This window comes from Myxine glutinosa, chromosome 3 (assembly GCF_964187855.1).
Source record: "Myxine glutinosa chromosome 3, kmMyxGlut1.1, whole genome shotgun sequence".
Taxonomy (NCBI): Eukaryota; Metazoa; Chordata; class Myxini; order Myxiniformes; family Myxinidae; genus Myxine; species Myxine glutinosa.
The window spans coordinates 64,474,690-64,488,557 of NC_136263.1; the positions used below are offsets into that span (position 1 = coordinate 64,474,690).

A 13,868-nucleotide genomic window follows, 5' to 3' on the forward strand; every position below is an offset into this window, starting at 1 on the left:
ACCGCAATAACTTGTGAACCAGTGATGGGATTCTGACCAAATTTGGTACAATTATGTATAATGATGTAAAGATGAACTGATTAGATTTTGGGGTCAAGAGATCAAAGGTCAAAGTCTGTAATAGGTCTATAACTTGAGAACGGCTAAAGGGATCTAATTCAAACTTGGGACAGATATGTATAATGATGTAAAGATTAATTGATTCGATTTTGGGGGGGTGAAAGGTGGTCAAAGGTGAAAGGTTAGAGGTCATGCCAGTTAAAAGCCTCGATTCAGTATAAATAAAATAAAATAAAGAAAAAAAAAGTGATAACTTGAGAACAGCTGAATGGATTGAAATCAAACTTGGAACAAGTATTATAATGATGTAATAATGTGGGCGGAGGCATATCGGCCGACGTCGTTACGTCGAAGAGTGTTCTTTTTTTTCTTTTTTTTACCTTCCTGCTCTTTTATCGTTTTCTCAGTTGTCGGAGTATATCTGTTGATATTTTGTTTTATATTTTTCTTTCTTCTTTTTTGCAATTATTGTTTTGCTTTTTGCAATTGGTTTTCGCAATTGCAACTCGTTGTTTCGGTTTTTGTGTGACATCTTCCATTGGAACCTGTCTTTGGAAATTTTTTGCTAGGTGGGTTAGGGATACCTTTTCTCGTTTGTTGTCTTCATGTTTGCTTATAAATTTGATTCAGTAGTCTGCTGCACTGTTCTGCCAATGCTACAGTTGTCATTCTATGCACTTGGTTGAGCTCCATTAGGCCACTCACTACCTTCTCATCTCGGCAGGTACATTCTCGGGATGCATTGGTTTTTGTATAACATTTTGTGGATGGTGAAGAGTTTCCTTGTTTTGATATCCAGTTTATTGATTTCTGATTGTGGTCAGTTTATCATTCCGCAGCTGTACTGGAATACTGGTATTGCAAGTTGGTTTATGGCTTTGATTTTGTTCCTTGGAGAAAGGTATATTTTCAGGATCAGACTCATTCTACACAGGTATTTTTTGGTAATTGTTTTGTGCATTTGTTTGTGACATATTTGGCGGCCCCTCTTCTATGCCGAGGTATTTGTATGATGCTTCATTGTCTAGCTCCATATTGTTGTATTTGTGTCAATTTTTATGTTGTTCGTTTTTAGCTCACCTGGACTTTAGTCCTTATGCGATCGAACAGTGTCCATCGGTAAGTCAGTCAGTCAGTCAGTCAGCCAGTCAGTCAGTGAGTGAGTCAGTAAACACTTCAGTAATTATCGCTTGAACCAAACAAATGATTTTGATAAAACTTGGCCATAAGCTTCATATCTGATGCATAACGAAGGTGTATTGACCGCATCAAAGTCTGTGCTCATGAAGGGATATTACGGGAGGTGGTGGGGTGTTTTACCCCCCCCCCCTCCCACCCCCAAAGTAGGTATGTGCTCTGATCTTCTCTGAAACTACGCATATCGTTTTGATGAAACTTGGTCCTCGGCTTCATATCTGATGCTGAATGACGGTGTAGTGACCGCATCAATGACAATATCTGCACTCATTAAGGGGAACTATAGGGTGAGGGCAGGGGGGGAGTTTGACCCCCCCCCCCCCCAGGATAGGTATTTGTTCTCTTCTCCGAAACGACACACACAATTTCAATGAAACTTGATCACAACCTTCATCGCCCATGATGTACCAAAGTTTGTTCACGGCATCAAAAATATCTCAGGGTCTGAGTGGGTCTGTGGAGGTCCGGCCCCTCCCCCCTCCTACTATGATGTATACACTCCAATCGATACGAATGGCTCCTCCTTCCTGCTATTTTACATAGCTCCTCCCATTATTGCATCGTAGCTCCTCCTTCCTGCTATTTTACAAAGCTCCCCCCATTATTGCATCGTAGCTCCTCCTTCCTGCTATTTTACAAAGCTCCTCCCATTATTGCATCGTAGCTCCTCCTTCACTGCTTCTCTCTGCTCTCTTGTCTCCACCCTTCGTTCTCTTTCCCCCCTCTACCCGCCTCCATATCCACCCAATCCTATCTTCCACACTGGCCTTTCTCATCCAGACCTCTCGGTGCCCCTGGAGCGGCATCGAGCTTGAAACGTGCGATCTGGGTAAGGGTTTGCGACCCGGTAGTCTCTGGCGAGCATGTTCGGATCGGCACTCGCTCAAAACGCCGTTCGATCTGTCCCGAGGCCCGGTCAAGCTAGGCCCGAAGGGAGGGGGCTTTCGGACACTTCACTTCGTTCGAGCCTTTAACGCCATCGACGTGTCCGTCAGCTCCTCTGTGCACGTCTGTTTATCCGTCTGTGTGTGCGCGTGTGTGTCCGAGTCCGCTTAGCCATTGCCGTGTGTACGAGCTTCGGGTAGCGCCATCCTGTCCTTCGCTTTGCCGTCCGTCTGTCCTTGCTTTGTCCGCCAGTTCTGTCGTCCACATACGGTGCTTGTTTCTCTTGGGTTTTCCTCTGCACTTAACATCGCTATTTAAATGAACAAATCTTTTTTTTTTTAAATCTAGTAATATACATGATAATACATGTACCACGTCTCTTTACGCATACACCGCCCGTAAATGCGGGCACCTTTATACCGGAACTCCTCCTTTCTTTGTGTTTTTATTATATAATTAAAATATAGGGTACATAATACTAATGGTTGATCCGGTGGCATGACGAAGTGGTGTACATACCTTTGAACTGTTTTGGCTATAAATAGTCCACTCAGGTGATTCATCGCCAGGTTATTGCATCGCACAGGAGGCTGTCCTTTCAGAGGGGACGTTAAGCCGGTCGTCGAGGCTGCTCGCAGTTGCTTGTGGATGTTGAAGCCCACGGTAACTTCCCAAAAGGGGTAGGCCACAGTGTGACGGTGCCTTGCCAAATCGCAAACTGCTACCCTGGTTGGTCGCCTTGGTAGCACCGTGACGTGGAGTAGCGAGCGACCCGTCGGGGATACATTACAAGCTGTGCCATGCTGGCACAGTGTCATGAGCGCCCCGATGTCCCCAAGGTGAGATATGGGATGACCGACTGACTGATCCATTGTTAAGGATCGTGCAACTTTGGGTGAAGAGTCTAAGGAGAGCTTGAGCCTCAAGGTAGCAGGTAACCTGTTGTAGTTTGTTTACTTTTTGCTCCAATCTCAGGATGCAAGTAGTAAATAAAGGTTAGAACCAACCCCCTCCCACCCTCTCCCCTTACCCTCCTCTCAGTACTAATGCCAGCTTCTTTACATTTGCTTTTTGTCAGGTGTCTCGGCCAAATTATATGTTCCCTGCATGACTGACTTTCATCAGGACCTTATATCATCAGTGCCACTACACCCCGCTACCTGGCATATCCGGAGAGGTTGGCGATGCTGAATTTTTATAATGATTTCTCAGTCGGCGATGCATTGGCCTCTTGGACAAGCCTTAGAGTCAAAGGCCTGCTCTTGTTCGGAAGCCGTTGTGCAGCTTAACGCATATGGTCCCCGCTAAAGGATGTCCTGCTTCGTACACGAACACCTTGCTCACACAGCGCCAAGGTACGCATTTGTCTCCCTTTTTTGGAATGCAAGGGACTAAGCATGACGGAGGATTGACATCTGCTCTTGGAGTGCTGCTTCGGTCATGTCTTTTACAATATGTCACAGAAGTTGATCAAGTTTTGTGGACTGCTCCCAGGCCAGAATTCATGAAACCTGCGTTAAAGGTCATTCTCCAAGAAATCAACCTTTTTCAAAGCCCCAAAAAGCATCTAGTGAAGCACACGCGCACGCACGCACACCCTCGAAACAAAACTCTGAGAACAACAAAACTTCACAACTCGGGCCATAAATCGAGATCCGAGCCCTGGGAGGATTCCGTTCCGCCTTCTGAAACCCGCATATGGGGATAACAACCAATGACACACATTAAAAGATCTCATTTAAAGTGAGCCTCAAAAGATTATTGTTGCTATAATGGTATAAAAGGGTAACATTTTGAGAATGACATAGAGCGAGAAAGATGTTGGAAACTGTTTGCCGACCTTTCAAACTATTGCGCACAAATACATTTGGGATATTCCAATTGGAAATGCACTAATGGCCCCCATATTGACCATCTCTACAAATGTTGGGTTTTTCTTTTCCAATATGAAATTTTTCATGAATAACCCCAAAGTTCTAGGCCTAACACCCCCATCTTTTGGAAGTTTTGGCTCCAGATGTGGAGGTATCTCAATAAAAAAAAGTATCTTGTTTTTTTAGACTTTTGCAGCAGTTGTACCTTCAGAGATGGTTCGTATGTCTTCACAAACCTTTCTATGCAGCTTGACAACTTTGTGTGGATCACAAACCGATAAGAGATATCACTACGTTTGGTTAGGAATTCCAATGCCATTCACGGGCAAAGCCTACTAATTCTACATGGAGAATGTGCATCCTATCCCTCAACCCCAAGACTACCGGCAAAGATAAAAAAAAAAACACCCCAATGCACTAATTGAGGTCATGCTGATCCGATGTAGCAGGTCTGGATGCAATCGGCCCAGAACTATAGTGCGACAAACACACACACACACACACTTCACAATCTGCGAATGTGAATTATAGTAAGCATACCTGTGATACAATGGCTACCCTCCTCTTCCACTTCCCACACCACCCAAAACATAGTCTTATGTTGTTAAGCCATTGTTTGAGGGAGGCACCAGTTACATACACTTCTTTGATCTATAGGCTCTGGAAATCTGGTAAAGTGTTCTTTAAAGTCTCCAGCGGCATTATGTTTCCGGGTCGTCTGTCCGGCTGTCCGTCCATCCATCCATCCGTGATAGGTTTTCGTTACTGCGATAACTTGAGAACGGCTGAAGGCATTTAAATCCAGCTTGGATCATGTAAAGATGAACACTGTGATGTAAAGATGAACTGATTAGATTTTGGGGTCAAAAGGTCAAAGGTTATGTTTGGTGAAAATCCTGTTACCATGATAACCTGTGAACCAGCGATGGGATTTTGACTAACATTGGTACAAGTATGTATTATGATGCAAAGATAAACTAATGAGATGTTGGGGTCAATAGGTCAAAGGTCAATGTCTGTAATAGGTTTTTGTTACGCGATAACTTAAGAACGGCTGGAGGAACTAAGTCAAACGTGGTACAAGTATGTATAATGATGTAAAGATAAACAGATTCGATTGTGGGGTCAAGAGGTCAAAAGTCAGATGTCTCAAAAGGTAAAAATTCTGTTACTGCGCTAACTTGTGAACCAGTGATAGGATTTTGACGAAACTTGGTATCAGTGCATATTATGATGCAAAGACGAACTGATTGGATTTTGGCGTCAAAGGTCAGAGGTCATGTCAGGTTAAAAGGTGATACTTGAGAACAGCTGAAGGGGTTTAAATCAAACTTGGTACAAATAATGATGTAATAATGTGGGCGGAGGCATATCAATCGATGTCACTACGTCGAAGAGTGCCGCTCCAGTTTTTTTTCCTCCGCCACCAAATATGTGTATATATATATATATATATTGTTTTTTTTAAAGCAAAAATGCCCTATTTTGTCATTTACTATTACCTAGTTGCATCAAAATGACATTTTTACTGCACGTGTATTAAAAAACAAACAAACAAAAAAAAACTACCTTTAGAGGCCATTTTTCCCCCAAGCGGGGGTTGGCCTTTTTCGGGCACCGTGGTTGTTGTTGTTTTTCGGTCCCCTTTTTGAAGCAATGTTTTGCGGCCAGATGCCCTTCCTGCCGCCAACCCTGTTTGTCGCCTTTTACAACAAGCAGGGAATTACCAGTGAGCTGGTACTCAATTTGCTGACCTCGGAAGGATGACAGGCTGAGTCAACCCCCCCGGCGTTAATTCAGTGATCGACCGGGATTCGAACCCAGGATCCTCGGATCCTAAGCTGGCACCCTAGCCGCTAAGCCAACGTCAGGGCCTGGTTTACTGCACATGTATAGTTGGATAATATTTATTTTTCAGGTACCAAAATCAGGATGTGCAATATGACCTTAATGTTTTGGCTGGATGTTGTGATATAAAAGTAGCACACTTACCTTTAAGCTGTCATGTCCGGGTTCGATTCCTGACCCGACTATAAACTGCCGGATTAGTGCTTTCCAAGAAAGGGCATCACAAAGTGCACCGTCCCTTGAGCTTGGTATTTCATCAGCTATCATTAGCTGGTAGACGTTAAAGATTGAAGTCTTTTGCGAAGAGTAAGTAGGTGAGTTATTTCCGGCACTCTGCTCAAATTACAAATCCCTGCTCAAATCGGCTCCATTCGAACAAACTGGTCAGGCCTGTTGCAAAAGACTTGGGCCAATTTTCCCTCCTCTACCGGCCCAACAAGAAGGTCGATTAATTGGGGCTGTTATAATGTAGTAGTAGTACAATGTAATTAACCGTCACTAACTTCCAGTCGCACAACTCGGTGCTCACTGAGCATGCTGTTTGGATTTTAATGTAAAACTTCTTGGCCTACTTGACCATATATGTGGATATGTCAATCTTTTTCAGTCTTTTTTATTGTTCGGCTTGCAGGAGCTTAGTCAGTATCTGTATTTTCTGTGTAACGAGATAAGCTGGTTATCAAGTCTTCTTGGTAACCAAAATTTTCCGCATGGCTTGCCATCCTCTCTCTGCAGTTAATTTTTTTTGGGGGATGAGGCACAATCAGAACTTGGGCTTGTTTTCTCTATAACTGCATTTGAAGCTGTAGTCGTTTCCATTTGGCAGAACCCACGTATATGTTCTTCCTCGGGTAGCTGGCATTCAAATCCTTCCTTTTACATAGCAGTGAAATCTGCAGATGCATTACTCTCATCATTCCTTAGGTTCTATCTCAGGTGGTTTTTAGTCATTAATATCCAAACTACAGTGAAGTATGCTCAGTCAGCACATCTTTAGGTTATATCTTGCTTTGGGACAGTATATGTCAAATCTTCACTTGGGGTATCTGTCATCCCAACCGAACATTACACTGGAGAAAATTATATTTGTTCTGTTTTGACGTTTTTGGCTTTGGATAGATCTTTGTTAAGTCTTCCTGTAGCTTCCATCCCTAAGACGCACAAACCATACTCACACTTCCTTGCTGCATCAAGGTGAAGACCAAAAGGATCACAGCATCATTTTTGAAGGTGTTCCTTTTTTATCTTCTTCTTAAGTCTGCTCTTAGGCCAAACTCAGATGACATCAGCTTTCAGTCCTCTCGATTAAGCATTGCTGTGTGAAGTCCCTCTGTCTCCAGGCCCGTATCCTTCAACATGTTTATGTAGTTGAGAGCTGGTCTGCCCCACTTCGGCCTTCCATGTTTAGGTGCGCAGAGCATAAGATTGGAAACAAGTTATTTTTTGCGGCGCTAGCAGTGCCCATAAATCCTGAGAGGTCTTCTAATTTTAACTAAAAGCCTTGGAAGAGAACCATCTCGAGATCTTTATTTGTCTTGTATGCAGACCAATGGACATTGGAAGCTGAACAAAGAAGTTAAGCACAGCATTCATCATGTTCTTTCTCTTGGGTCACAATGAGGGTCCATGCTTCACTTGCACAAAGCAGGACGGACTTTCTATCTCGTAGGGTTTTTCTACCTTCCTTTTTCACAAACACATCAGCCAAGGCTCCTGTAATTTATTCTTCCATTTTGAAGAAATTCAATGCCGTAATGGTTAGAACATCTGCTCTGAGTCTGGGAGGTCGGCAGTTCTAAACCCTGTCTGAGTCGTACTACAGATTTTGAAATGGTATGTGCTGCTTCCTTGCTTGATGCTCAGCATTTAAAAGAATAAAGCACAGACAAATAACTATAGGTTAGCAAAACAAATGCAGACTTTGATGGGCCTAATGGCCGCCTCCTGTATTTGTCTGTCGATCTATCTATTTGGGGTCATGGTGACTTGCACGCAGTGTCCACAAGGTGGTCTCCAATTGAACATTTTTTCATGTTAAGTCAGTTGTAGTAGAAACTAAAGTTCATATAACCCCGCACAGTGTTCTAGTATATAATTCAATTTAAATAAAATAAAGATTATAAAAGTCATATAAATCAATTAATTCTGGACATTACTGCCGGTTGACGCAGTGTTTATTACATCACCTTATCGAACACGTTACATTAGTTATTTGTGCCTGTTGTTTGTGTCCTTCAGACGGATGAACTAGAACTAGATGAACCCCTTGAAGATTAAAAACATTTTTTGTAGTTTGGTATGTGTACTTTAACTGCAAAATATGAGTAGAGTATAGGTTTTGCTGTGCATTGCGTGTGGTGTGAATATGTTTTTTAACATCCTAGAATTAATCATATAGATTGTAGTAGTCTCGGTGTAGAGAGAAACACACCCTCAGGAGCGGGTTCGGCTCACTTGGACAGAATCCGCCTTCAAGGTACAAGTTCAACTTGTCATTAAATTGATTGCCGTATTTTTGGTGTACAAGTCGATACCTTTTGGTGTACAAGTCGATACCTTTTGGTGTACAAGTCGATACCTTTTGGTGTACAAGTCGATACCTTTTTCCCTTGGAAGTCCAGTCTTGACTTTTACTCACAATCGACTTATCTATGGTTTAAGCCTTAAGGCATTGAATCGCATAAATGAGAAAGAATTGCAAAATGTGATATTTTCTCAAATAAATTGCATAATTGTTAATTTAAAAAGAACTACAGCGAGTTTCTACTTAACGTTGTGGTTGCGTTCCGAGAAAGTGCGGCATTGCGCAAAATGGCGTTAAGCAGATGAGATATTCCCATGGACGTAGTGCCATAATGGGAATGGGATGAGGAGGGGGATACATTCCAAGGGCACATTATTGGTCACCCTAACATAACTCTAACCACACTTAACTACATATTAGAGACAAATATTAAGCAAATGAATGAATGAATGATCGTTTTTTTTTTAAGGCCATTTCCCCCGCTGGAGTGGGGGTTAGCCTTGCGGGCCCCATGACAATCATGGTTCCCTGTTTGAGGCAATGTTTTTATGGCCGGATGCCCTTCCTGACGCCAACCCTTGGTCACGCTCTTACGATGCGCAGGGATACCGTGTACCTATTCTAAACCGGGGTACACACCGGGAATTAAGCAAATTAATAAAGAAAACAAATGAAATAGTCGTGAACTTTGACAAAATGTAATGTGCTATGAGGCAGTGCTGATAATAATAATTTAGCTTGTTTTAAATACTGTACCTCTATATGCATGATAACAAACATGTTGAAAAACTATTTACATTTCTAAGTTATCAGAAAGGTCGTCCCACAAAGTAATTCAAATAATATGCACAAAAGGGCTCGTTAATAATCATCATGACCCTGGAAGTACCGAGTGTCGGATGAATTAACACCTTTATTCTGACTGACAGTTTTTCTAAATACTGCAGTTGGTTTTTGCTTCATCTTATACTCCAAATAGACTTTTCTATGAATGAATATCCAAACAAGGCATTTTTGGTTAAAATTATTATTTAAGAAAGCTTAAATTTATGCTTCTATCACCGATAGATCCGAGCTAGCTCTATAACATTAAACGAGAACAGCACTCTTTAGGGTGCATACCTCAGCCAGGCTGTGCAGTTTACGTTTTGTATCCCACTGATAGGTCAGATCTGGATCCGGACCTGAAAAACATCGAATGAACTTGTTCTCGTCACCGAACCAACTCATACACCACTTTTTGTCATAACTCGTCCCCAAATTTTTGAAATAACATGCTATACAGTATATGTTTTTTGGCCCCATCACTTAATGGTGAATAATCACTTTTAAAATTTACATGTTAACACACTTCAGTGCCTGGCGATGACGTCATGCAGCGCCTGGAGATGGAATAGGAAAGGAGCGGTGTACAAAAAAATGGGGAAATTAGCCAATTCGACTTTACTCCACATGGACTTATAGGCCAAAAAATATGGTAATAATGTGTTTAAGATGCACAGCTTTGTTGAATTTTGCCAAAGACCGGCCGGACGTACTCATTGAGCCTTGTGGGGCCTTGCAATGAGACGATGGGCTTGACTAGCCAATTTCAGATGGCCTAAGCCTGGCCAAGCATACGAGTTGAGCCTGTAGGCCTTTCTGCATACCTCAAGCCACAATACATGCAGACAAACAACCACCAGGAACGGGCACTGCTAACTTGGAAATAATTCACAATGAAAGTACAAAATCAACTTATTGTTAAATCGGAGATTAAAAAGAAAGTTACGGTTATAAGTGACATTTGTGCCAATCTGTCTCCAAAGCCGCTTGCGGCATGATTTTTAAATTAATCTGTATATTAGCGAACTGCATTGTATAGGCTTCTACCTTATTTTCACTGTTCACGCTTTCACTTTCTCAATCATTTGCCTCTTTGCTTGAAGTGTATTGTTCACTTTGCCGTTGTTGTCTTTTATAATTGCCATTCATGGATTGTCATATGGTTAAAGCAAAATTAAAATATTGTTACGGCTGTGTGGTCTTCAAAGACCGTCAGGCCGCCCGGCATGTATGGGATGAAAAGGTCATCCATCACATCCACTGGGTTAATTTGGCACAAAATGGCATCTCTGAATGCAACAACCACGGAAGAATCACTGACGGAATAGCTGAGTGGATTTGGTGACGTTCTGTGAGTGAGGCACGTACACTACCAGTCAAAAGTTTAGGTACACCCAACATAATGTGTTTAATGTGCAAAATGAATATAAGATGTGAACAAAATTATTATTATTATTATTATTATTATTATTATTTTTTTTTTGTATACAAGATCGAGACTCGTGTAAGAGCTAACATTAATCACAAAAAGACAAACTGACACATACAACATAAGATAAAGGGAGCTGGAGACAAGATGCGGAGAGAGAGAGGGAAGCACACAAGTACAAAATTTGAGAGCAGGGTCATTGGGAGATCTGTGGGAGGGAGAGGGCTTGGGGGGAGGAGGCACGGGAAGGGAGGTGGCAGGAGGGGGGGGGGGGGGGATGAGAGAGGTATAAAACACATGGACACTGCGAGGACTTCCAGGAAAGAAGTCGGAATTTCAAAAAAGTGGATCTGGGGTGAATTAACAGGGGTAGAAAAGAGCAAGGATTTGGATGGGGGAAGACAAGAGATGGTGGTGAACAGCTGTTTTAAAGACCTGGAGGGAGGAGTGGGATTGAATAGAGTGAGGGAGTTTGCTCCAGAGGCGGGAGAAAAGAGGAATGAAAGAGCGAAGGTGAATAGAGAGTGTTGATTTTGGCAGTTTAACCATAAGAGGGTTGCAGGCAGATCTTGTGCGACCTGTAGGAATATTTGGGGGACAGCTGGGGGAGCTTGGCTGGAGAGGAGTCGGAGAGAGAGAAGGCCAGAGAGAAGACAGACTTGGTGACGAGATATACAGTGGTACCTCGGCTTACGAGTTTAATCCGTTCCGTGACGGAGCTCGTAAGCCAAATCGCTCGTAAGTCAAAGCAAATTTTCCCATTCAAATGCATTGAAATGCTATTAATCCGTTCCAGCCTCAAAAAAAAAACACCAATTTTTTTTGTTAGGTGCTTTGAAATAACAAAAATGTACTTTATAAATAACAAATAATGTATAAACAAGCACGACCTCGTATATACTGTACATAATACAAGAGAATGTAAAGAAATAAACTGGTTTTATTAAGCAGAGGAGAAGAGCATGCCAGGTGAGGTGTGCGTGTTGTCGACTTGGCGAGGCAGTACGATCGTACTCCTTCTACGATATGTACGATTTTGAAGCAGAAGGAGTCCATAAAGGCTATAACGCCAGCCAAGGGCGTTACGATTATTTCAAAGCTCCGGACCTCTATCCATGAAGATATGGAGAAGTTGTTGTTTGTGTGGTTGAAGGAGAAGCAGCTCGCAGGAGATACCGTGACCGAGAGCATCATGTGTTTGAAAAGATTGAAACTCGGATATCGAGCACGGACCACGAGGTGTTTTTTCTTTTTTCTTAATCTCGGTTTCAGTGAACTTTTGCTCTGTGCTCACGTGTACTGTACCTGTACCTGTAATGGTACGTCAGAGGATGGCACCTGTTGTCATCATATTAAGTGCAAGATGTTCTGCATCGTAAGTTGGTACACCGTGGTCTTTCGGCGGTGTTTAAGCCGGCCGTCTTGGCTTCTGTCACCATTGGCATTGAGTCTTTCGATGTAGGTAGGTCGTTGTGTGCCGGTGCCTTGGCCGAATTCCTTCATTGCTGCATTGTTAGCTCACCTGGTTTTTTATACCACATCTTTGGTTATCGGACCAGCGAATGACGTCATCTCCTCCAAAGTATGGCTTATTCTCACTTGTCTTGGACGATCTTCTACTTCTAGCCTTCCACCGTGCATTTGGTGTCCACTGTACTTACTGTACAGTGCCTGGTAAAATTGATGTAATGGGTTTTTGACCGTCAACGCCATGAACCGTCATGAACCGTCAACCGCCATGAACCGCCATGAACCGTCAACGCCATGAACCGCTAACACTCAAAAGCCCATTTATCGCGCCTTATAAAGCAAAACGCAAACCGAAAGCCATGCCTCTCAAGCGAGGCGTGCTTCCGTGGTCACGTGATCCACAGGTGTAGCTCATTATACCCGCACGCGCGACACGCTTTGGCGGTCACGTGACCAGCCACTCTGGAGGCGGGGATCCCCGCCGATGACGTCACCGGCTGGAGCAAGGAGATTCCTCGCTCATGTATTTCGACGATTGCGTGTTTTATATCCAAGCAGAGATGCTTTCACGGCAAGATAACCGCGTGACCGGAACCGGAAGCCACAACCGGAAAATTCAAAAAAATAAATTTTTTGAGCTCGTACATCGGATCTCGGCTCGTATCCCAAAGCAACAAACCGCCCGAGCGACGGCTCGTATCCCGAAAAACTCGTACGTTGGGGCACTCGTAAGCCGAGGTACCACTGTATCTGCTTACCAAAGACCAAACTTACTTCTTACCTTACCAAACTTACTTCTTACCAAAGATATATCTGCTTATCTACTGATTAATATATTGTGCTTCAATGCATCTTTCTTGTGCGAAACGTAGGCTTAAAGCAATTTTTGGAAATAGGTCGAAAAGTGCAATACTAAATCCCAACTGAAACACGCGATGTTAATGTTATTAACGTTTCATCTCAGGAGAAAAAACTGTTTGCAAATACTCTGCTCTGTGTGGAATGAATGTTTGTGCTTAGTTTCTTCATCACATGCAATGTCTATTATTGCCAGGTGTTGCGAAAAATATTTACAGAAAGGCCAACCATCATACTAAAATACGCTATTTGGCATCTGTCTGTCTGTCTGATATTTTGACAGCGATACATTCCGTCGTTACTTATCCAATCTCAACCAAACTTGACAGGATGACAAAGGGAGGAAGCCTGGGATGTGCTCAATTACCAAGCAGCTAGCTAGCGCTTGCCAAGCCAGCCATTCCTTAACGGCTTTGAATGGAATGCTTGCTCGAATGCTCAAACCACTTGGCGATCTCTCCACAAGAAACTTGGTAAATGAACACACACCCAATGTTCTTGAGACCCGACCACAAATCTACTGTAATCTGTATAACCCAAAATGGAATGACCCTTCCTGCCACTCCCGTAGTGAGCAGGTGTACTAGTGCAATCAAATGAGTGTTTTTGTGTTTCAGATTGCATGAACATGGGTGCCAAAGCTCAGCTAATGCCAGAAATAAGACAGGCAATTGTAACTTTGAGAAAAGAAGGCCTTGAAACAGTTGCAATGCTGGAGCTGTTTAGCTGGGCTCTACTTTCTGGTGCTGTAAGACGTCTGTTGCGCAGACTGGTGACTCGCATTACTTCTCCTGTGATTCTGTTGTGATTCTTAGTCGACCAGAACGTTTTATATCCACATTTTTACCAGTTTCATTATGTCATTTAATGGCACAAGCAACTGCATTTACTGGCACTT

The 13,868-nt window shown here is 42.8% G+C and overlaps 1 protein-coding gene across 17 annotated transcripts in view; it reads left to right on the forward strand.

The window, feature by feature from the left end:
* The first annotated feature begins 1,933 nt into the window (after window positions 1-1,933).
* LOC137423483 (retinoic acid receptor RXR-alpha-B) overlaps window positions 1,934-13,868 on the forward strand; it is a 105,987-nt gene continuing 94,052 nt past the window's right edge. For 10 of the 17 annotated variants that reach the window (XM_068110703.2, XM_078774128.1, XM_078774132.1 and 7 more), the window contains exon 1: window positions 1,951-2,086. The gene's annotated coding sequence lies outside the window, so the exon portion shown is untranslated. Of the gene's footprint in view, window positions 2,087-2,696; window positions 2,982-13,868 lie in introns of those variants that run through there. The other 7 variants (XM_068110700.2, XM_068110698.2, XM_068110699.2 and 4 more) reach the window with 5 other exon arrangements.